Genomic DNA, 22,385 nt, shown 5'->3' with positions numbered 1-22,385 from the left:
GGCCTCTGTCCCACCCCACCCAAACCCCACATAGCAATCTTCCTAAAACACTTCTTCCTTCAGGTCATTTCCTGATTCAAAACACTTTTCTCTTTGTACATTCTTTATTTTCTAGGTTGATGTGAACATTCAATCGTCAATCATGCCAGCAATGTTAAGCACTGAAGACTTTAATCTCAAGAGACAAAATTTTAACGTAACTGATCAGCTCTGATGGTCTCTTGCAGCATTTCTCTGTTTCTTTTCCTCTCTCCTAAGCCCTCCTAAAACTTAACATTTGAACATAAACTAATTCCAGTTCAAACTTCCACCCCCTAAGTCACTGAGACTGATTCCGACTGTAGGAGCTTTAAGCCCTAATCTTGTATAAATGAAGCACTGAATGCAGCAGGCTCTTCATTCACTCACTGGAAAAACTTCACTGACAGAGAATCTGTTCCAGACATTGCTGCAGGCACTGGAAGCCTAACAGTGAACAAAAGAGGTCTTGCCTTCAACATGCTTACAGACAGGGAGTCCAGAAAGTAACACAATAAATATCACGATCAAAACAGCTTTGAAGAAAAATAAAGGTCAGTAAAATAAAGGTACAGAGCAGCTGACACAGGCAAGGGATGCCACTTCACATGAGTTAGTCTGGGAACCCACTGGTAGGGAGACACCCCAGCAGAGTTCTGAACACAGGAGGGCCTGAACCTCAGGTATCTGGAGGAAGAGTTTGCTATGCAGAGTGTTCAGTTAGCACAAGGCACCAAAGGGAAATGTGTTTGGTGAGCTCAAAGTGCATAGAAAACAATGCACTTGACCCATGAGAGCGAGAGAGTGCCTGAGAGATGGCCGAGAGGTGGAGGAAGCCAGCCTTCTTCAGGGCAATGGGGAGAACCCTGGATTTGACCCAGTCTGCGACGAGACCACAGGACCACAGAAGTGAGAGAGCTGACTGGCCCTGCGCAAAGCTCACTCTGCTGCTGTGTGGAAGGAGACCAGCAAGAAGCAAGGCCAAGACCAGGAGGCTAAGGAGAGGCTGTCTCACTGGTCCAGGCCTGGGCTGCTGGCAGAGCAGCGCAGGTGGCAAAAGTGGGTGAAGTTGGAGTCCACGAGATTTGTTGCCCGGTGGGTGCGAGACTCAGAGTGCAATCAAGAATGACCTCAAAGACTTGGACCTGAGCAAACGCAAGAACAGCAACGTCATTTTCCGAGAGAAGAGAAGAAACGCACTGAAGGTAGAAGCTTAAGGTTTGGTTTTGAACAAGTCTAAGATGCCTGACTGATACGATTTGGCTGTGTCCCCACCCAAGTCTTACCTTGAACTGTAGCTCCCACAATTCCCACCTGTCATGGGAGGGAAGTGGTGAGAGGCAGCTGAATCATGAGGGTGGGTCTTTCCTGTGCTGTTCTCATGACAGTGAGTAAGTCTCGTGAGATCTCATGGTTTTGTACGGGGAAGTTTCCCTGCACACATTCTCTCTTGCTGCCATGTAAGAAGTGCCTTCTGCCTTCCACAAGGATCGTGAGGCCTCTCCAGCCACAAGAAACTGAGTCCATTAAGCCTCTTTTTCTTTATAAACTACCTAGTCTCAGGTATGGCTCCATCAGCAGCATGAAAATGGACTAACACACTAACTTTCCATGAAAACACTGAATACACAGCTTCATATGAGATTCCCTGAGTTCAGGGGGAAAATAAAGTTTGCAGACGCATTTGTGAGTTGGCAGTTTACAGATAAAGCTGTGGGACTAAGTGGGTAGAGAGAGAGAGAGGTCGGAGGCCTGAGCCTTGCAGCCTCCCAACCTTTAGAGATTGAGAGGATGACGGGGAGCAGCAAAAGACAAAAACCAACTCAAGAAGGTTCCCAGGGATGAAAGATACAGTTACCCAGGAAGGAGGGTGCAGCCAGCTTCATCACATGCCACTAAGAGTAAATTCCTAGTTCTCTCCCTCACATAAGAAAGCCTCTTAGATCAGGGAATCACGCTCAGGAAACCACACAAAAGTCAAAAATTAATGTTTTCATGAAAGTGTTCATTGCAGATATTTTATTTTTTGGATTAGATGTTAAGATTTTCATTCATTGAGTACGTCCATTCTCTTATGTTTCAACATGAACACCCCCATGGTAGCAAACATGCAGATTATTGATGTGAACTCTAAAAGAAAACTTTTAAATAAATCTTGCCAAATAGAATCATATAGAAAATTTTCTGAGTTAATAAGTAATAGGAAATAACTAGTTAAATAGCAGACTTTCAATAACCTAACAAAGAGAGAAGATATTTGGAATATACAGTTTTTTTGAAAGGGATAATTATTTCTTCTTGAAAGAAATCTCTGCTCCAGTCTTTCACAGCTTACCTAAAATACCACGGCTGAAACCATCAATGTGTTAGAAAAGAAGACTTTCTTACCATTAAAGATTAAGACAGAAGCTAAAAGGCACTTTGCAGTTTCCTTTCCTGATACAGCTCACTTTCAGTCCTACCCACAGGTGTGAGAAGGGGAAAGCAGGGTGGGGACAGGGGGTGTTGAAGGAGCAGGGGATAGGGTGGACAGGGACAGCTGACAAACACAAAGGGTCATTCCAGAGGATACTATCTGACCATCTGATCGTCAGTAGCCCTTCTGGGTCCTTCTAGACCTGCAGTTTTATGACACAGGCTTAGTTTAGATGTTTAGAACTTTAGAAAAGAAGCAACACTTCAGATGTTGATCCAGACTGCCCCTGGAAAGGCAGCACTTTAGAGGCAGGAGAAAATTATGTGCAGCTGACCAATCTTTCGCGTCTCTATATCTGTCCTTTCTGACCGGCAGCACTGAAAGTCCAGGTCACTTCCTGTGGGTTCAAAAACTACCCGAGTGCCTTAAGTGTACCCAGCAGTTTTATCTGTGGCTTCCTTTAAAATTCAAGTTATAGGGATGCTTTATTGTTTTTGTATGTATTTTTCAAATGAACATAAAGCATTAACTATTTGTTAAAGGTTTGACAATGTCACAAATTCTGTATGTAACATACAGGCATGAGCCACCACACGTGGCCCTGTTATTTCCATCAGAAAAACAATGCCTGATGTTTTTTAAATGCATACTCTATTAATGACATATTTTGTTTGAATTTTGTTTCTATTAATACGTAATTTTCGCTCAAGCATACTGTTCAACAGTCATCAGGCCATATGACTAATTCTTAGAAAGCAAGTGGAGACTAAATAAAGATGATGCTAGATGGGCCTGAATGTCCCAAAGCTGCCTCGGGCTATCACAGAAACCACAGAAGATGCAATTCCACACCATCGTATGGAGAAGGATGCAGAAACCAAGCTCTGTGGATGCCAGGCTGCACCGAAGCCACCGTGACTTGCGGGAAGAGGGACGAACAGCCTGGGAAAGGGGAGTGGCATCTCCAGCCGCTGACAGAGCCAAGTAATCAGATACCACTCAAAAGACCCAGTTGACAAATGGCAGGGATTTTCATTTTCATCTTCCAGCCAAAGACCTGTCTGTACTTTTTTAAGGTATTAAATGGCACATCACTACATATCTTTATTTCCAGCACACCCCCTATTTCTAAGACTCTGCAACAGGCAACTGAACAACCAGAGCAAGATTCTGAACCCAGAAATCATCTGAATGAAATCTGAGAAGCCTCATTACCTATCAGCAAGTCTGACCCATAACGCTAAAGCCGTTTACTAGCAAAGTCTTACATTTGAAAGCAATTTTTTCTTACTTTACACATAACTGTGGCGGCTTACTTATCTGCAATATAAACCAATGCCAAGGTACATCCGTATGACAAACAAAAATGCCTGTGAATTAGAATAACCGTAAACGATCAGAATTTAAGAAACATCATAAATGTCAACCATCGGAAATTAACAGAATAATGCACAGTATCACCCTAGGATCGGCCTGCCTGGATTTCAAAATTCACTGTGCACTCAGGCCAATCTATTTAATTTCTCTGAAATGTATTTTCTATGGAGATAATAATTATTACCATCTCACAGGGATGTACTAAGGCTTAAATAAAATGATCCAGGCAAAAAGCTTAGCACAGTGCCTAAAATACAGTAAGCATACGCTAATGTGTTATTTCTTTTTTTCCGTTATTTTATTTTTTTTTTTCCAGAGACAGAGTCTTGCTCTGCTGCCCCGGCTAGGGTGCAGTGACACACTCATAGCTCACTGCAGCCTCAAACTCCTAGTCTCAAGATATCCTCGGCCTGCGCCTCCTGCGTAGCTGGGACTGCAGGCACAGGCCACCACGCCTGGCGAATATTTTCATTTTTTAATGTTTTTGTAGGGATGGGATCTCGATATCCAGGCTGGTCTCAAGTGATCCTCTTGCCTCAACTTCCCAAAGTGCTGGGCTTACAGGCACAAACCACCGCACCTGGCCCTGTTATTTTCATAAGAAAAACAATCCCTGATATTAACTGGCTCCGATTTGGAAGTCAGAGAGGCATGCATTACTCTTCCTGTTGTTGTTGTTGTTGTTGTTGTTGTTGTTGTTGCCGCCCAGGCTGGAGTGCAATGGCACAATCTCGGCTCACCGCAACCTCCTCTCCCGGGTTCAAGCGATTCTCCTGTCTCAGTCTCCTAAGCCGCTGGGATTACAGGTGTGCACCACCACACCCAGGTAACTTTTTGTATTTTTAGTAGGGATAGGGTTTCTCCACGTTGGTCAGGCTGGTCAGGAACTCCCGACCTCAGGTGATCCACCAGCCTTAGCCTCCCAAAGTGCTAGGGTTACAGGTCACGCCACTGCACACAGCCTACACAATTCTTAAACAAAATTTTTAAAATTTCAACCCCAAATGGTTAATTTTTAAAGCATGGTACTTCAAGTGAAAATCACTAATCTAAACCTCCAGATTTATAGATAATGAGATTTTGCTATTGCATTTTTTCATTAAAAAATGATTTATAATGCCTGAATATTCAAAATGCTGTGTTTTCTAAAAATTTGAATATCGAAAGGACCATTTAATTATCCGAGGGCAAGAGATCCACACATTTAAAAGCCCAGACTTTGTCACAGTTGTCAGAATCCTTAATATGATGATTTTTATGTGGTTTTTTTTTAATACAGAGATAAATGACTTCACACTATTTCAGGATTTTTGATGTGTGAGTGGGCAGACGGCGTGGGAGGATGTAATGACTAAGAGTTGAAGAGAAACTTTTGAAGAGTTCGTAAGTGCTGGAAAAGTTTAGCGGTGCAGTTGTGAGAAGAAAATCCCTACATGAAGTTTAGCAGCAGTGAACTCAGAGGGATAGGGCCATATCAACTAATACTCATTACTGCATTCTTTGTCCTTCTTAGATACCCAAGCGAAACGGAATTAGGAAAGGAAAATTCCAGAAAATTGTGTACCAATCCAAGGTATGACTTTAACAGCCTACAGCTAAGGTTCCATAAAACACAGTTTCACAACCTAAAGTACAATTAAAAAAGGAAAAAAGTTTCACCTAACCTGTAGCTTTTTTTTTTTTTTTTTTTTTTGAGACGGAGTTTCACTCTTGTTACCCAGGCTGGAGTGCAATGGCATGATCTCAGCTCACCGCAACCTCCGCCTCCCGGGTTCAGGCAATTCTCCTGCCTCAGCCTCCTGAGTAGCTGGGATTACAGGCACGCACCACCATGCCCAGCTAATTTTTTGTATTTTTAGTAGAGACAGGGTTTCACCATGTTGACCAGGATGGTCTCGATCTTTTGACCTCGTGATCCACCCGCCTCGGCCTCCCAAAGTGCTGGGATTACAGGCTTGAGCCACCGCGCCCGGCCACCTGCAGCTTTTTAATATCATCATACTGCATTTATACAGCCAGAAAACAAGCCATTTGAATGACATTTTCAAATGTAAACTCCTTTGTTTTATTAATTAGATATAAATTAGTTTATAAACTGTCCAAGTAAAGAATATAGAAAAACCTTTTTTTTTTTTTTTGAAACAGGGTCTCGCTTTGTCACCCAGGCTGGAGTGCAGGAGTGCAATGGTGCAATCTCAGCTCACTGCAACCTCCGCTTGCTGGGCTCAAGTCAACCTCCCACCCCAGCCTCCCAAGTAGCTAGGGTGACAGGTGCATGCCACCATGACAGGCTAATTTTTATATTTTTGTAGAGACAAGGTTTCACCATGTTTCCCAGGCTGGTCTTGAACTCATGGGCTCAAGTGATCTGTCTACCTCAGCCTCCCAGAGTGCTGGGATTACAGGAATGAGCCACTACACCCAGCCTTAAAAACTACTTTCAATTAGCCTACTTTGAGTTATGAATTTTTGTTTTTTTAATTAAAGAACAGTAGAGAATTTTAATCAGCTGAGAAGCAGCAACTGCTTTCAATTAAAAACTAGCAAGAATAAATTGATATCATATTAAATTATTTTTACTGTACTAATTTCATTGTGGTTTCAATTAAACACCATTGTCAACAGAAAAATATAATCCGCAATTAGAATAAATCATATGGGGGCCAGGCACCGTGGTTCTTGCCTGTAATCCCAGCACTTTGGGAAACTGAGGCGGGTGAACTGTACTGAGCTCCAGAGTTTGAGACCAGCCTGGGCAACATGACGAAACCTCATCTCTACAAAAAATAAAAAAAAAAATTAGCCGTGTGTGTTAGCATGCACCTGTAATCCCAGCTACTCAGGAGGCTCCAGCTGGATGATCTCTTGAGCCCGGGAAGCAAAAATTGCAGTGAACCAAGATTGCACCACTACACTCCAGCCTGGGTGACAGAGTGAGACCCTTGTCTCAAAGAAAATAAATACATAAAGTTTATAGAAACACTTATCATCTGAAACACTTCAAAGTTCCTGAAAGCTTCATAACTTCAATATACAAGCAGAGAATTCAAGCATGACTATTTCAACATTGATCTGAATGTATTTAAAAACTATGATTATGTCAAAAAAAGATTTTAGAAATCCCATACCATTTAAAAATAGAGAGACTTGATGGAGTCATACAAACTTGTCTGTGGGGTAGAGACAAGGCTCATCTCAGATCTACTCAGCATTGTGCACTTAGTACCTTTATTCTGACCACTATGGCTTACGCTGGTAGGACACAGGGCATATTTGGAAAAGAAAAACATTGGTACCGTGAATTCTTAAAGCTATGTATACTTGGCATCCTATTGTTTAGACATAAATGGGGGAAAAGTAAAGTAACCTCACAAAAGCATGATGACAGCAGCCTGGAAAAGATCAAAGGCCCAAGACCTTCTGTCTTACTCATAGCCTTCTGAGTAGAAAGGTGGAGAATAAAGGAAATATTGGAGACTGAACAAAAGAGGAAGCTCCTGAATCGGCTGGATGAAACGCTCGCTTCCTCTAAGGCCGAAGCTCTTCCTGGCTCTCCTGCAAATCAGCCCAGTGTAGTCAATTTCATTTTAACAATAAACCAAATGTCGGGTGCCACAAACAACTGGAATTACTGTGCAGTTGTGTATAAGGTCAGCTATTTTCTTTTGACAACATAAAGAAAGGTCTAATTTCAACTCAACCCTTTGGCATTTTGCACTGCTCTCTGTTCGTGACAATTCTGAAGACATAGATTACTCTTATTTGATTTCATATATTATTAAGATTATCGCTTTGGTCTAGGATTCAATCCATAATCTTTAAAGAACAGGAATGGTAACAACTGCAAATGACAGGATATTGATTTTAATCTATCTCTGTGAGAATTGTTATATGCATACATTGCACAATAAAACACTTTTAAAGAAAAATAACTGAAGTTGCTATGTCCAAATAAACATTCACATCATCTTTAACATTACGCTGAGAATAAAGAAAGGGCATCAAAATATCCATCCCCTTCGCATTCTCTAAGTGAGGCAGTTTGGACAAAAGTAAGCCACAATCAGTGATTTCCACCAAAAATGAAATGCTGTGTTACCTACATTACTACTGACTTAGTAAAATTAGTATGTCATTATCTGTATAGCTTAGTTTCTATGTTTTTATTACATAATTAAATTTATTGTTACAGAATAAATGGATAAATAATAACATCATACCAATAAATCAGAACTCTCAGTAATAATCAAGAGTAAAGGGTAGAGAGACAGAGCTGCAACCCTGTGCAGTATGTTACAGATCCCCAGCAGATATTCCACCTCATACAAAACTTAAATTTAACAGAAACACCCTCACACATACAGAAATGGAATATAAATGACCACCAAAATATAGTGTCTGCTACTCAAGGTGACATTCATATAAATGAAACAATTTTTTTTTAAAGATACTGAATCTGGGCCAGGCGTAGTGGCTCATACCTGTAATCCCAGCACTTTGGGAGGCCAGGGCAGGTGGATCACCTGAGGTTGCAAGTTCAAGAACAGCCTGACCAACATGGTGAAACTCTATCTCTACTAAATACAAAACATTAGCCAGGCATGGTGACACATGCCTGTAAACTCAACTACTTGAGAAGCTGAGGCAGGAGAGAACCCGGAGGTAGAGGTTGCAGTGAGCTAGGACTGCAACACTGCACTACAGCCTGGGTGACACAGTGAGGCTCCGTCTCAAAAAAAAAAGAGATACTGAGTCTGAGATTACAGGGAATGAATGCCAGCACAAGGAGAAACCTACAAAAGCCATGTTGATCTTGAATCATAGGAAATTAAATTCTAGTTTGAGTTTCACACTGTTAAGAAAGCTCAGGTATGAGACCGTGAGGCAAACGTCAAATAATGCAGAATGCCCCTGGGGACAAACGGTGAGACCTGCTCTCTCCACTGAGAAGTTTCTTTAGGTTGTCATCTCTACCAACAACTTAAACTTCAGAGAATTGTTGTGAAATGCACTGTTTTGAGAATGAGAAGCCTGAAAACACAGAGCTGTGTTCTGAATCTTACCAGGCCACAAGCAGCTGTGAGAATAAGACTCATCACAATCTCTACAATTCAAAATAATCTAACAACAACAAAAAAAATAGACTATGACTTTGATCCACGAATGGGTAAATCTTGGTCAGAGAATTTCTGCCCAAATGATACAGCCCTGGGGTGACGTGGCCATGGAGAGACCAGATCACAACAGACAGGTGGAATCCAATACCTTTTGTCACAAGTATGGAATGAGTGTTCCTTCAGGCACGTAAACTTCTCAGGAACACCAGCTACAGGACATTCCTACTGACATCTGTGGGAGATCATTTGCCTTTTAGAGCTGCATACCCAAGAATTACTCATATTTGCCAAGATGGGATCCCGGTGCTAGCTGAAATTCGCAAGGCACCCCTCCCAACGGAGAGGGCACAATTAAAGAGTCACCATCACCTGTGTATTTTTCATCAAATCAATATGCTGGAAGATTTCTTCACAACTTCTGGAAACAGCATATCATACTTCTGAGAAGAAAGAAAAGTCACCATGTAAAAAAAAAAAAGAAAAAAGAAAACAGCTTTTGATTTTGGTCTGATTTTAACTGCAGAATAGAGCAAATGCCTTTGGTTTAGACATTTGTAAGATGTAGACTCACTTCTCTACATCAAAACCAAGATACTATGCAGACTTTACATTTTTGAAGCTTCAAGGAGAGGCTTAAGGCATCAAGGAGAGATTCAAGAATCAATACTAAGGAGGCACATGCTGGCACACCCGTTCAGTTAATGTCCCTGAAATACGGGTCAGAAGTGGCCTCTCCATGCTCCCGAAGGCGCTGTGAGCGGCCGCAGAAAGTCACTGCATCTTCCGTGTGCAAGGCTGCAAGGCCGTCATGAGTGACGGAGAAACGTGCAAGCTGCCCCACCCTCGCTGGACCAGGAGGTAAGGTGACACCCAGTACCTAGTGATGGCACTAAATCAAAGGTTTAAATGCAATGGTGTGATCTCTAGTAAGGATATCCTAATATCTTTACCTTTAGATTAACTTCTTTATAGCTACAGAAATTACAGACTAGAAAAAAACTGAAAAAAACCCCTTGGAAGACAGGAAGAAGATGGAATAATTGAGGGAAAAAATGAAATCAAATAACAAACATTTCAAAACCTAGTATTTACGTCTTCAAAGGAAACAGGGAAAGGTCGTCTAGAGAAGTATTAGAGAACAGGAATAGTTTAGAATGCCTTTACTTTTCTATTGTATTTTATTTATTTACTTTTTTTTGAGACAAAGTCTCACTCCGGTCGCCCAGGCTGGAGTGCAGTGGCACAATCCCAGCTCACTGTAACCTCCAACTCCCAAGTTGAGGAGATTCCCATGCCTCAGCCTCCCGAGCAGCTGGCACTACAGGTATGCGCCACCATGCTAGGCTAATTTATTTTTTGCATTTTTGTAGAAATGAGGTTTTGCCATGTTGGCCAGAGTGGTCTCAAGAATACTTTTATTTTTTAAAAAAAAAATCCTATTTTTTCCCTAAGAGATATTTTCGAAGTGACATATACAAGCTGAATTCTTATAAATTAAATTCAAAGGTAAACAGACTCACAGGGTCTGCTATCAGAAAGTCCTATCAGAAAAACAGTTCTTTTTCCAAAGTGTGTAGTCTCCCAAGCGAAAGTCAACAGTGCAACAGAATCACCTCGCAGTGACTCGACTGCAAGTCCCTCCCTCAGAGCTTCTGTTTCCCTGCCTCTGGGGCGTGGCCCAGGAATGTGTGTTTTAGGATAATTTCATGCCATGTGCTTTGAGAGGCAATGCCTCAGATCAGTGGATCTGTGAGGTTTGTGGAATGCATGCATCTGCAGCAGCGCCCACTGAAGACCACGTGTGCGTGGAGTGTCGTGAATTGTTGTGGAGTGTGTGGATTGTATATGTTACTTTCCTGAGAGAGAACAGGGCACAGCTGGGAGGGTGAGCTTGGGCTTTCCAGGAGAACCCAAAGCTGAACCTCAGTCTTTCAACTTTATTAGCTGTGTGGTGATGAAACTGCTGGTTCCCCTTCTGTAAAACAAGGATAAGACACTCAGGATCGCATCCAATAATAAATACATGAAGATTACTTACCTTGCCTTATTCCAGAGAACATTCAGGAAAGTTTTCAAATATACATAAAGAACAGTGAGACAAAGATAGCACGCATTAAACCGAAATGAAAAAGCAAAAGCAAACAAAAGTTAGGGGAGTAAAATAGAAGCAGGAAAGGAGCTCAGACAAAACCTACGCCACAGAAGTGACACACAGGCTAGGGAGGAGCCACACGTTTGATCATAAACCTACCGACGAGGTGAGAGTTCAAACTGCTAATTTACAAAACTCAGTGTCCACAGAAAGCAAGCAATCACTTGTTCTGGAAAACACAGAACAGCACTCCTGGTATTAAGAAAACGTGTGGGTCCCCAATTGTCAGTCCTTCATAACAAACAACAAGCTTTCTATAGACACATTCTCATTCTGACGGCCCCAGAACCCATACTTCACACTGGCTGCTTCCATGTGACATGGTCCAGGTGGGTCCATGGGCCCCTGACCTGTCTTAATTTAAGCATTTATATGGCGATCATTGCTCTACTTTGCCTAGAAAGTGGTTGGACTACTCCTCCTCCAGACTGCCAATTAAATACAGATCCATTTGCCTTAATCAATAATTCAGGTGGGAGGTAGAGGGGATATTCGTTTACTAAAATTCCATGTGCAACTCACACTCCTAATAGCAGTCACTTCACCACTACTGAGAGGCAGCCAAAGGGCTTCCTTTAGGTAGGGGCAGTATTCTCCTTGGAAAAATGTTTGGATTCACTATGAGAGATTAACAGGCAAGTGTGATCCCAAAATAAAATAGCATTAAAGGTATGTGTCTAACATGGAGACTGGATTTATAAAAGGCATCAGAAAAGGTTAAAATCCCACAAAGAAATATTATTTGTTATTTCATTGGTGGGGTAGTGGTTATTATTTTTCATTTTCTATGACTGAATACAGCACCAGTTCAGTCTTGGCGTCGGCAAAATGTCAGAGATGGGGTTTGTCCTCACTGTGCAAGTCAAGTTGGGGGGTGGGGGAGAGAGAGAGTGTATAACCATCATAGCAGATTTGAAATTATACTATCCAAGTACACAGGTGGGTACTCTAGGATGTATCTACTTTTGACTTATTCCAAAGAGATTTGTTGCAAATCTAAACATTTTCTTAGGTATGAATTTTATAAAATGTATTCAGAGGTTTCAAATATGTTAAGACAGTATCATGTATATCCAAATAAATGAATAAGTCTATCCAAATCAAAAGATCATAGTGAACACAGCATTATCCTTGGTTTTGGTAAGATACAATTTGGGATATACAAGAATAAAGGTACCTTTAATAACCATTTAAGGAAAAACTATTAACAAAAAATAAAGAGGTAGGCATATCTTATTCTTATTTGATAGAAGATTCCATTCTCTTAATAGGAAAATATTATAGACTACAGCATCATGGTAAGATGCCTGTATGCAGTACTTCAAAGAATAACATTTAAAATAACTGCAAATACCACAAGCTACGTGTTATCATTATGTAAGCAATTTACTGTAATGGGAACATTCCCATGACCTCTAGGAAATCCCTCAGCTCTTGTTCTTTATCTTCATACCAATTTCAAGTACATAATTCTATCTGTAGACAGACACATTTACATGGTTCCTCTCTTGTCTGCCTAGGACATAGGATGTATATTATGGAAGGAATCCCATACTTCTTATTCCTGGGTTAGGATAAACCCTGGGAAGTAGACCTCACATGCTCACCCCAACACACACTTTATCCCATTAGCAAACACACAGCTAGTTCACTGGCTATGTGAAAAGGAAATCCCACCTCCTATACACACATACACACACACACACACACACACACACAAACACACACACACACACTTCAAAGTTACAACAAGTTTCCTAGGAGCAAAATTGAAGTAGAAATATAGAAATATGACTTGCCAAGTTACATTTATGAAACACATAGTCTTTCTACTGATGTAGAATTTTGAGAATTAATCAATCATTTAAAAGAAGCACTCTCATTTTATTACAATTTACAGCTTTTCCAAAAATCTTCACCAGGAAGAATGCAGGCAGAACCAGCCCTTACAGGAAACCTCACATTCCAGACGTTCCACAGGCTGAGGCCCGACTGCATCCCCAGGAACAGCTGCTGTCTGTTCCCCTCCAGCTCCCACCGTAAATGCGGCACTTACGATTCAGAAAAGGACATGTGCTATTATTTTGCAAAAGCTAGATAGACTGCTTATGCAGCCGCGTGGACACATCTGTGAAATGCTAGTTAGAGGTGCGGGAACGAGCCTCCTTTAGATGCCCTGTGTGTGCCTGGGTCAGGCGTTGTTCAATCTGCTGTAGAAAGGTTCTGCCCAGGCCCTACCACCCATTATCACTCACCACCCCAAAGCCAGTTTTAATATCTGTAAAATCAAGGCATATCAACAGCCTGCCTCTCTAACAAGACGGCCACTGACCACGCCTGAGATGATTCATGTGAAAGGTATCAGACTGTAAATGAAATAGTCATGGAAAGGAAATAGTAGCTAACATCTATCAGCCCCCTTTCCTACACACCTATTATTTAATTAATTTAATCCTTTGGACAGCTCCATGAACAAGGCACTATTATTTTCATCCCATGTTATAGGTGAACTGAGGCAAAAAGAAATTATGAAGTTAACTTCTCACAAACTGTAAGAGATGGGACCAGGATTTGAAGCTAGCTAGGGTGACCCCAGGACTGACACACTTAATCAGCTTGCTCAGCAGAATGGCAAAGAATAACAGATCATGGCTGAAGAAAAAAAAAAAAAAAAAAAACAGTCAAAACAAACACCTCCAGCTATACCATACTAAGATGTGGCTTCAGGAATGTGGCCCCGATTCTGTCACCACACACATCTCCTGCCATAAAAGTGACTGCCCCGCCCAGGCCCTGTGTAGGGCTCCTTAGCGTTCAAGGATTGCACCTGACTGAATGACAGGGTACAGCATGTTCCACTTCCTGAAACTGAGCTTTACGGCGGACGGGAACATGCACAAGACTTTAGAAAATTCCTCACCTTTGGTGTGAGAAAAGAGAAAGACTATACGTGCAGTCAGAATTCATTAAATAAATTTGGGAGAACGTCCTGTGTGTCAGGCAGCATGACAGGGTCACAAAAACAGAACCCCACTTTGTTTGCAGGTATCATTTTTAGTGGGAAAAGTCTTTGCATCAATGGTACAAGCTTCTTCTCAATCAAGGGTTAGAAAAAGAAAAGCCAGGACGGGGTCACCGGCCCAGGACCCAAGTGTCCCTGGCACAGGAGGGGCGAGTCTCTTCCCCGATTTGTACTCAAGCCTTTGTGGAGCTATCATGGAATTCTCTGTGGAATGATACTCACAATAAAGGCAGGATGCCAAAGCAGAAGGCAAAATCTGGCTTCATCTTCCCCAGAGCCAAAAGATAATTTCTCAAAATGTGCCTTGTCTTTACCTCTTGGTATGAGAAAATGCTTTGTAGCTTTCATTCACCACAATCCCATTTCCCATAGGTTTTTATTCAATTTCCCATTCTCCTTTCCTCCAGCCAGCCTCGCCTGCTGTTAGCAGATGCTGTCAGTAACATCTCTTTTTAAATGGGTCAGAATTTCTCTATGCTGGGTGAAAGGGGCCAACTCAAAATGATATCTACTCAGACTTAAAGGTTATGCCTTTGTGAAATGCCCCATCGGAAAGCCTCTTACTTCCTACCACTGCCCCCCCCACACCCCACCAAAAAAGAAAAAAGTATTTTAACCCTTTCTGCTTGGCGACGATTCTACTATGCAATGCACTCACCTTCCCTTTTATTTTCACTTTGTGATTCCGATAACTTTTAAGCACAGTAAGAGTCAAAACTAAATGCAAATAAAAGGCAACTACAAATGAAGTTAACAAAGAGGGAGGACAAGGCGGAAGGAAAGAGACAGAGAGAGAGGGCGGAAGGAGTCATTGTATACCAAAGCAAATGGAGCTTTAAAAGAAAAATGATTCAATTTTCTTATACCAATTCTTGCCATTGTGTTGTGTTCCAAAAGGATGTAGGTAATACATATTCCCGTGTTCAGACCATCTAACTTGCAGTGATATTTGAGCTAGAACATTTAAATTTTATATGTCACATTGCCACATCACTACACAGATAAATGCAAAGAAAATAAAATTTTATAAAAGGATATACTATGAAAACTTCATCATTAAAATATATACTAATCAAAACTGGTAAAAGTTAAGTTTGTCATCTCAAGGTTAAGTTGCCCACACAACACCCACATTGCATAATAAGGTATGTATTTAGTTGCCTACCTAGCAATCTAAAATAGAATATTCAAACAACAATAGCACATTAACTACTATACTAAGGGAAAACTAGAGTCTTTAAGAACCTAGAACACACAATTACCACTCGAACATTATATAACAATGAGAATCATTAACTTTTACATTCTGTGTTCTCCAGATTTTGCAATGATGCCCGAACAATGCATCATATTTGTGCTGATTTTTATAGTTTACAAAGTGCTTTCACATTCATTATTTCATCCTCATCCTAACTAAACAAGAGGGAAGAAGGAATGGAGGGAGGGAGGGAGGGAGAATCAAAGGGAGGAAGAGAGGGAGGAAGGGAGGTAGGCGGGAAGGAAGGAACGAAGGAACGAAGGAAGGAAGGAAGGAAGGGGGAAGGGGGGCAGGGGGAAGGGGGAGGGAAGGGGAGGGAGGAGGGAGGGGGAAGGGAGTGGAGGAGGGAAGGAGGCTAGCTGGCTGTGTAATAGTAAAATTAGTACCATTTTACAGATTAGGGAAAACATTCAGAAGTTAAACGATTTGCCTAGGAGTCCAGAACCAATGCCTGGAGTAACCAGATTCAAACTATTCAATATTCAAACTCCAGTCAATTGACTGCAAGCCTCACATTCATTACAGCACACTCAAAGCCCTAGTTTTTCAGCTTTCTGTTATGACTTTTCACCTTTACCTTCATTTGCACAATTTAAAACCAGAGACTAGTTTTATTTTTACAGAAAGCCATACCTATTATAATTCTTAACTGCAAAAAATAAAGATTAAAAAATGAAGAGAGGGCTGGGCACGATGGCTTATGCCTGTAATCCCAGCACTTTGGGAGGCCAAGGCAGGTGGATCACCTGAGGTCAGGAGTTCAAGACCAGCCTGGCCAACATGGTGAAACTCCGTCTCTACTAAAAATACAAAAAAAATAATAATAATAGCCAGGAGTCATGGTGGGTGCCTATAATCCCAGCTACTTCAGAGGCTGAGGCAAAAGAACTGCTTGAACCTGGGAAGTGAAGGTTGTAGTGAGTGGAGATCATGCTATTGTACTCCAGCCTGGGTGGCAGAGCAATATTCTGTCTCAAAAAAAAAATGGAGAAAGACATGAAAAACAATCTATAGCCAGATGCAGTGGCTCACCCCTGTAATCCCAACACTTTGGGAGGCCAAGGGGAAAGGATCGCTTGAGCCCAGGAGTTCTTGACCAGTCTAGGCAACATAGAGAAACCTCGTCTTCTACAAAGAATTGTAAAAATTAGCCAGGTGTGGCAGTGCACACCCATGGTCCTGACTACTCAGAAGGCTGAGGTAGGATATAACATTCAATCGACTAAAGTTTTTAACTTACATGCATGTAACTCTTTCCCAGTAAGGTACAGGAGATACAGACTTCATTAACATGAAATTTTTAACTGCTGAAAGGCTTTCAAATCATAAAGATTCTAATGGCTTTTATTTCCCTGTTTTGTTAAATTCTTTAAAAATTGCCTGCCTTTCTGTTTCTGTATTATTATTAGATACCTGATGTTAAAATTTTTATACCAGTTTCAAATCACCTATCACAATACATTATTTACTCAACAAACATATTAAACAGGTATATTCTTGGTCTGTAAAGGTTTAAAAGTAAAAATGTCACGTTACTTTATCAGCAAGGTTGCAAAATTTAAATCAGCTTACCTGGGTAACTCCAAAATAGAACAGAAAACAGTTAACATTTTAGCTCGAAGAAAATGAACATAAAAATTAAATAAAAATTAAAAAGAGCGCTAATGGAATAACCTGTTAGTACCCGCTGTTACAGACTACCGGCCATTACTTAGTGCTGTGGTGTTCCTCCGCTTCCTCCCTTCTCAACTTCCCTGTTCAGAAATGCTGAAACCACAACATATTTCCATCTGGATGTCAAATTATTTAAAATGAAGTCTGATAAACTATGCAATGTTGTTGCTGGAAGATACAATTTTAAATAAAACACAGATTATGTAAATAGTAGTTTATAAATTTGTTCATAAAAGTACTTGTTAAAATGGTTTAACTGGCCAAGAATAATATCATTCATCTATTAATAAGAAGTATGGTAACTTTGCTTTGGCTCTTACTTTGTCCTCAGACAGCACCTACCAGTAAATAATCAGAATAACTGCACACAAAATACGTATCACTTGTCAGATGTCACTCTTGTCCATGCAGTCAGAAGAGCTGTCTTAAATCGGGGACCTCAGCAGTCAGCCGTGGCCAGCCCTGCAGATCCTTCCCATCTTCAAGGTGAGCTCATCACAGCCACGTGGCTGTCTCCTTCACCTGACCACAGGAGAGGGATGGACTCAAGAGACTGAGTAGGGAGGATGGCCAGGCTTTCTGCGCTGGCACGTGGGGGCCAGTAAGGGGTGACTGATGCCCAGAGGTCCACAGAGACAAAAGGAAAATGTTAAGAAAGATTTTTAAAAATCTTTTATCTTTAGAAAGATAAATAAAAATATCTAGAAATATGAGGTAGTTAACTAATTATAACAGCAAATAGAACTATTATCCTCAAGAGTCCTTTAAAATACATTTCCATATTATGAAAGAATAATAATTGATGCTCATAAAGATAAAAGGTAAAATATCAGATGCACAACACTACGTCTAAGAAGATAAGGCATCACACGTTTTAATGGTTGATGTCTGAACTAACTTAAATCACTAAAAGTGGATGCTTTAAAAGTTACACTTCAGTAATCTGGCAAATGCTTCCCCAGCAATGCTGGCTCTCAGCAGCAGAAGTCAGAGCAGGCGCTGCCACTTGGCAAATGTTTATTGAGGGCGCCATGGGGGAAGGCCCTCCACTGAGACCCTGAGCACAGCCAGGGCAACGCAGCCTGGCTCCTCCCTCGCTGCGCCCACTGGGTGCTGATTCAAGTCTGTGTCTGAGCCTCGCTTTGCTTAGGATTCCTCTTCAGACTGTTATGAGAGCCGAGGAAGATGGGGAAGAGAAAGCAGTCTTTGAAACCAAACATGGTCTTGTCTCTGGGAAGCGGTGCTGAGGGTGTCTCAACTCTCCAGCCACCCTGTGCCTCCCAGGGCAGCTCCAGCATCAGCCTGAAGTGGCAGGGGCATGGCTTGTTGGAATCTGGTTTTCTTTGCTGCCCATTTGGGGTGTGGGATCATGAACATATGTGTGTTTAATGTGCTCACTTGTTGGGGCGGAAGGGGTATAACTTACTGCCTTGACTCTGGGAAGGCAGAGCACCATGATGCTGGAGAGCTATGCCTGGATTAAAGAAGTCCTCTAGCCTTCAGGTCTCTGCACGAGCTGCCCCTCCACCAGAAACACCCTCTCCCTGACAGCCCCGCATCCACAGGGGCTAACACAGTCTTTTCCTCTCCTCTGTCTCTTCCCTGGGGAGATGTCCCTAGATGCCCTGGATGAGTGTGGCTTCCCGTGCGTATGTGTCTAGCATGATACAGTTGTTCAGGTCACCCTCGGCCATGAGGCATAAGCTCCCTGAGGTCATGGGCATCGATCTGCGCACCACTGTATCAACATATATGAGGCACTCAACAAAGGATTCAAGCTGTGTTTAAGAGGGACACAGCCACATTAACATGGAATTAAAACAAAGGAAATATAATCAATTGCAGAGATTTTAGATGGGTAGTGTTCTGCAAAGCACCCAGGCATATACAGTCCCAAATAACCATTCTGGTTACAACCGTGGTACGAACTGGCTGGAAGTTGAAAGACCAGCCCCTGAAATCTCTCTGATCTTGCTGAGGAGACTTATAGGCCAAATCTCAGGTAAAAATGTTTGCAATCTTTATGCCTGTTGGCTGTACCAGTGCGGCCTTTATGCTTTCAGACACTCTCAGGTGAGTGAATGCAGTCCAGCCCAGGCAATTCACTCACATCCAGTGTGTTAATTCAGCTCTAAGGCTCCCTTTGCATTCACTCACTCTCCTGTGGCGTACTTGCCAAAGAACACGCGCCCCATCACACGTTTTTAAGCTGGCATATAAAAATCGTATCTCAAGTTTAAATAGTTGCGAATGACGTACGTTCTCACTTTTTTTTTTTTTTTTTTTTTTTTTTTTTTTACGGCAAATATGCCTTGTACATATTTTTGTCAAAACCTGGAGCTCGGGAATAGTTCACTCTGTCCACGGAGTCTATCCACCAAGCAACCTTCCTGGAAAGCCATTCTCCAGTGGTGAGTCAAATTGCTTAATCAAACCTAATTTCTGTCTGAAAAGGATATTTTATCATTGAAATACATCATTTAACTTGCATTCCTGTGACAATTTCTCACTTCTGAATTACAGTTCTAAGATAGATGGGTGGATGGAATGGTGGGTAGATAGATGGGTGAATGCATAGGTCGGTAGGTGGATGTGAGTGAGTGGGTGGGTGGGTGGGTGGACAGATGGATGGGTGGATGGATAAGTGGAGAGATGGGTGGATGGGTAGATGAATAGGCAGGTAGGTGGACGGATGAATAGATGAGTGGGTGGATGATGAAAAGATGGGTGAGTGGATGGATGGATAGACAGATGTGTAGGTAGACAGATGGAGAGATGGGTGGGTGGAGGAGTGGACGGATGGGTGGGTGGAGGAGTGGACGGATGGGTGGGTGGAGGAGTGGACGGATGGGTGGGTGGAGGAGTGGACGGATGGGTGGGTGGAGGAGTGGACGGATGGGTGGCTGGAGGAGTGGATGGATGGGTGGGTGGAGGAGTGGACTGATGGGTGGGTGGAGGAGTGAACGGATGAGTGGGTGGAGGAGTGGCCGGATGGGTGGGTGGAGGAATGGACTGATGGGTGGGTAGAGGAGTGAACAGATGGGTGGGTGGAGGAGTGGACTGATGGGTGGGTGGAGGAGTGAACAGATGGGTGAGTGGAGGAGTGGACAGATGGGTGGGTGGATGGATAGATGAGTATGTGGATGGATGGAGACCTTAAGCCTTGCTTATGGCTTTGGTGACTTAGTGAAATAGAGTCTCCCACATTCAGAGATGCTCTCCTTACTTTGTCCTTCCTGAGCTCTGCCCAAGGAACAGAGCCTTCTCAGCTTGTCCCATCATTTAGTACCCCAGAGACTTACATGCTGGGGCAATGAGCCATAGTAAGACTCTGAAGAACAGAGAGTATGCCCTTCTTGTTTTAGAAATGGGAGAAAGTCAGTCATGAAAACAGGTAAGTGAAATAAGCCAGGCACAGAAAGACAAATACTGAACAACCTCACTTATATTTGGAACTTTTAAAATTCATTGAGGTAGAGAACAGAATGGTGGTTTCCAGAGGCTGGGACAGGCAGGGGTGGGGAAAAGACAGATGTTGGTCAAAGCATACGAAGTTTCTGTCAGAAAGGAGGAATAAGTTTTAGATAGCTATTGCACAGCATGGTTACCATGGTTAATAATGATATCTTATACATTTAGAAATTGTTAGAAGAATAGAGTTTTACATATTCTCATCCAAAAAAACAGTAAGTAGGTGAGGCGATGGGTATGTTCCTTTGCCTGATTTGATGACTTCACAATGTATGCATACATCAAAGTATCACACTGTACTTCATAAACATATGCCATTACTAGTCAATTAAAATATACATTTTTAAAGAAAGCTGAAAAGTACAACTGGCAGACCGTTGTCATCCTCAAAAAAATTCATTTTTAAGAGTCTCTGTGAAGCTTGGGAATATGGAAATTGATTTCTTTCTAGGGATCTTCACCCATGCATCCTCTTGGAAGTACATACGCCCACAGGAAGCAGCCTGGGGGAAACCGCCAGCACCTTTCTTCACATATACGATGGCCAGAGGTAAGGGCAACAGGCAGGAATTGCGGAAGTATCTGTCACCCAGGGAAGGTGAAGGAAGGCTCCAAATGCTGTGAGATCTCTTGAAATTCCAACTCTTGATCACCTGTCTTCCAGCTGGCACTCTCAACATATACATACACTGCAACTTCACACCGCATGTCCCTCATAAACACAGACACCTAAAAACAGCATATTCTATGAAAACTCCTGCATGAAATGACTGTGTCGGAACAGGGGTAGCCTCCCTCTGTGGAAGGCCAGATGGCACGTGTCTCAGGCTTCGTTGGCCCTACCATCTCCCTGGCACCTGCTCACTTCTGCCCCCGCAGCTCAGAAGCATGGATGATCATGAGCAAGGCCAGAGCAAGTGCGACTGTCTGGATTTTCATCGATCTCAAGGAAATCTGGAAACTTAAAAAAAATTATCGAGTGCTTTTTAAAAAAGTCATACACCTCAGACTTGGAAAGTGGAATAAAGAACATAAATGTCACCTAATTGTGTTAGGAGCAGAATCCCCTGGTGCTGGGTACCACATCCCCCCAGCCTGCCTCTGGTTTCTGCCACAGTGGTGGTGGCCTGTGCCCAGTGAGTTCTGACTCCCCTGCAGTGGCGGATCCTACTTCAGAAGCACATCTGAGCCTTGCCGCTTTCATCCAGTGCCCCTGGCAGGGCCAGGAGAGCCCCATCAACCTCCAAAAGAAGCGTCTGGGAGTGCGCAGCTATAGCGTGGCTGCCTTCTGTCCTCCTGCGCAGGGGCCTGCTGGAACTAAGTGATAACTCGCCTTCTACCAGCACTCCCTCCTTGTTCCTGACCCCTTGCTTCACTTCCCACTCCTGTCTGCTGCAATCACCTCTCAAACGAACCACCTGTCCTGATCTCAGGCTTTGCTGGCAAGAAAACCCAAACAGGAAACTGGAGTTCACAGACACCTTTCTTTAAGGGAAACTGAGTAATTCAGAGAACCAGTGGAATCAAGAGGCAGGTCCTTAGGGTGAGTTTACAGACAGGCAACCACACGTAAATCTGGCAAAACCCATACAGTTGTGGACTGAGATCTCCTTAAAAGATTACTTCCTGGCTGGGCACAGTGTCTCACGCCTGCCATCCCAGCACTTTGGGAGGCCAAGGCGAGTAGATCACCTAAGGCCAGGAGTTCAAGACCAGCCTCACCAATATGGTGAAACCCCATCTCTACTAAAAATACAAAAATTAGCCAGGCGTGGTGGGGGGCGTCTGTAACCCCAGGTACTTGGGAGGCCGAGGCAGGAGAATCACTTGAACCTAGGAGGCAGAGGTTGCAGTGACCCGAGATTGCACCACTGCACTTC

The 22,385-nt window shown here is 42.6% G+C and overlaps 1 protein-coding gene across 11 annotated transcripts in view; it reads right to left on the bottom strand.

Annotated features, from left to right (window-relative positions):
• PDE10A (phosphodiesterase 10A) overlaps positions 1–22,385 on the bottom strand; it is a 656,074-nt gene that overhangs the window by 292,120 nt on the left and 341,569 nt on the right. The gene's annotated exons all lie outside the window — the stretch shown is intronic.

The sequence above is a fragment of the Saimiri boliviensis genome, chromosome 4 (genome assembly GCF_048565385.1).
Source record: "Saimiri boliviensis isolate mSaiBol1 chromosome 4, mSaiBol1.pri, whole genome shotgun sequence".
Classification (NCBI taxonomy): Eukaryota; Metazoa; Chordata; class Mammalia; order Primates; family Cebidae; genus Saimiri; species Saimiri boliviensis.
This window is presented reverse-complemented; position numbering and strand designations above follow the sequence as displayed.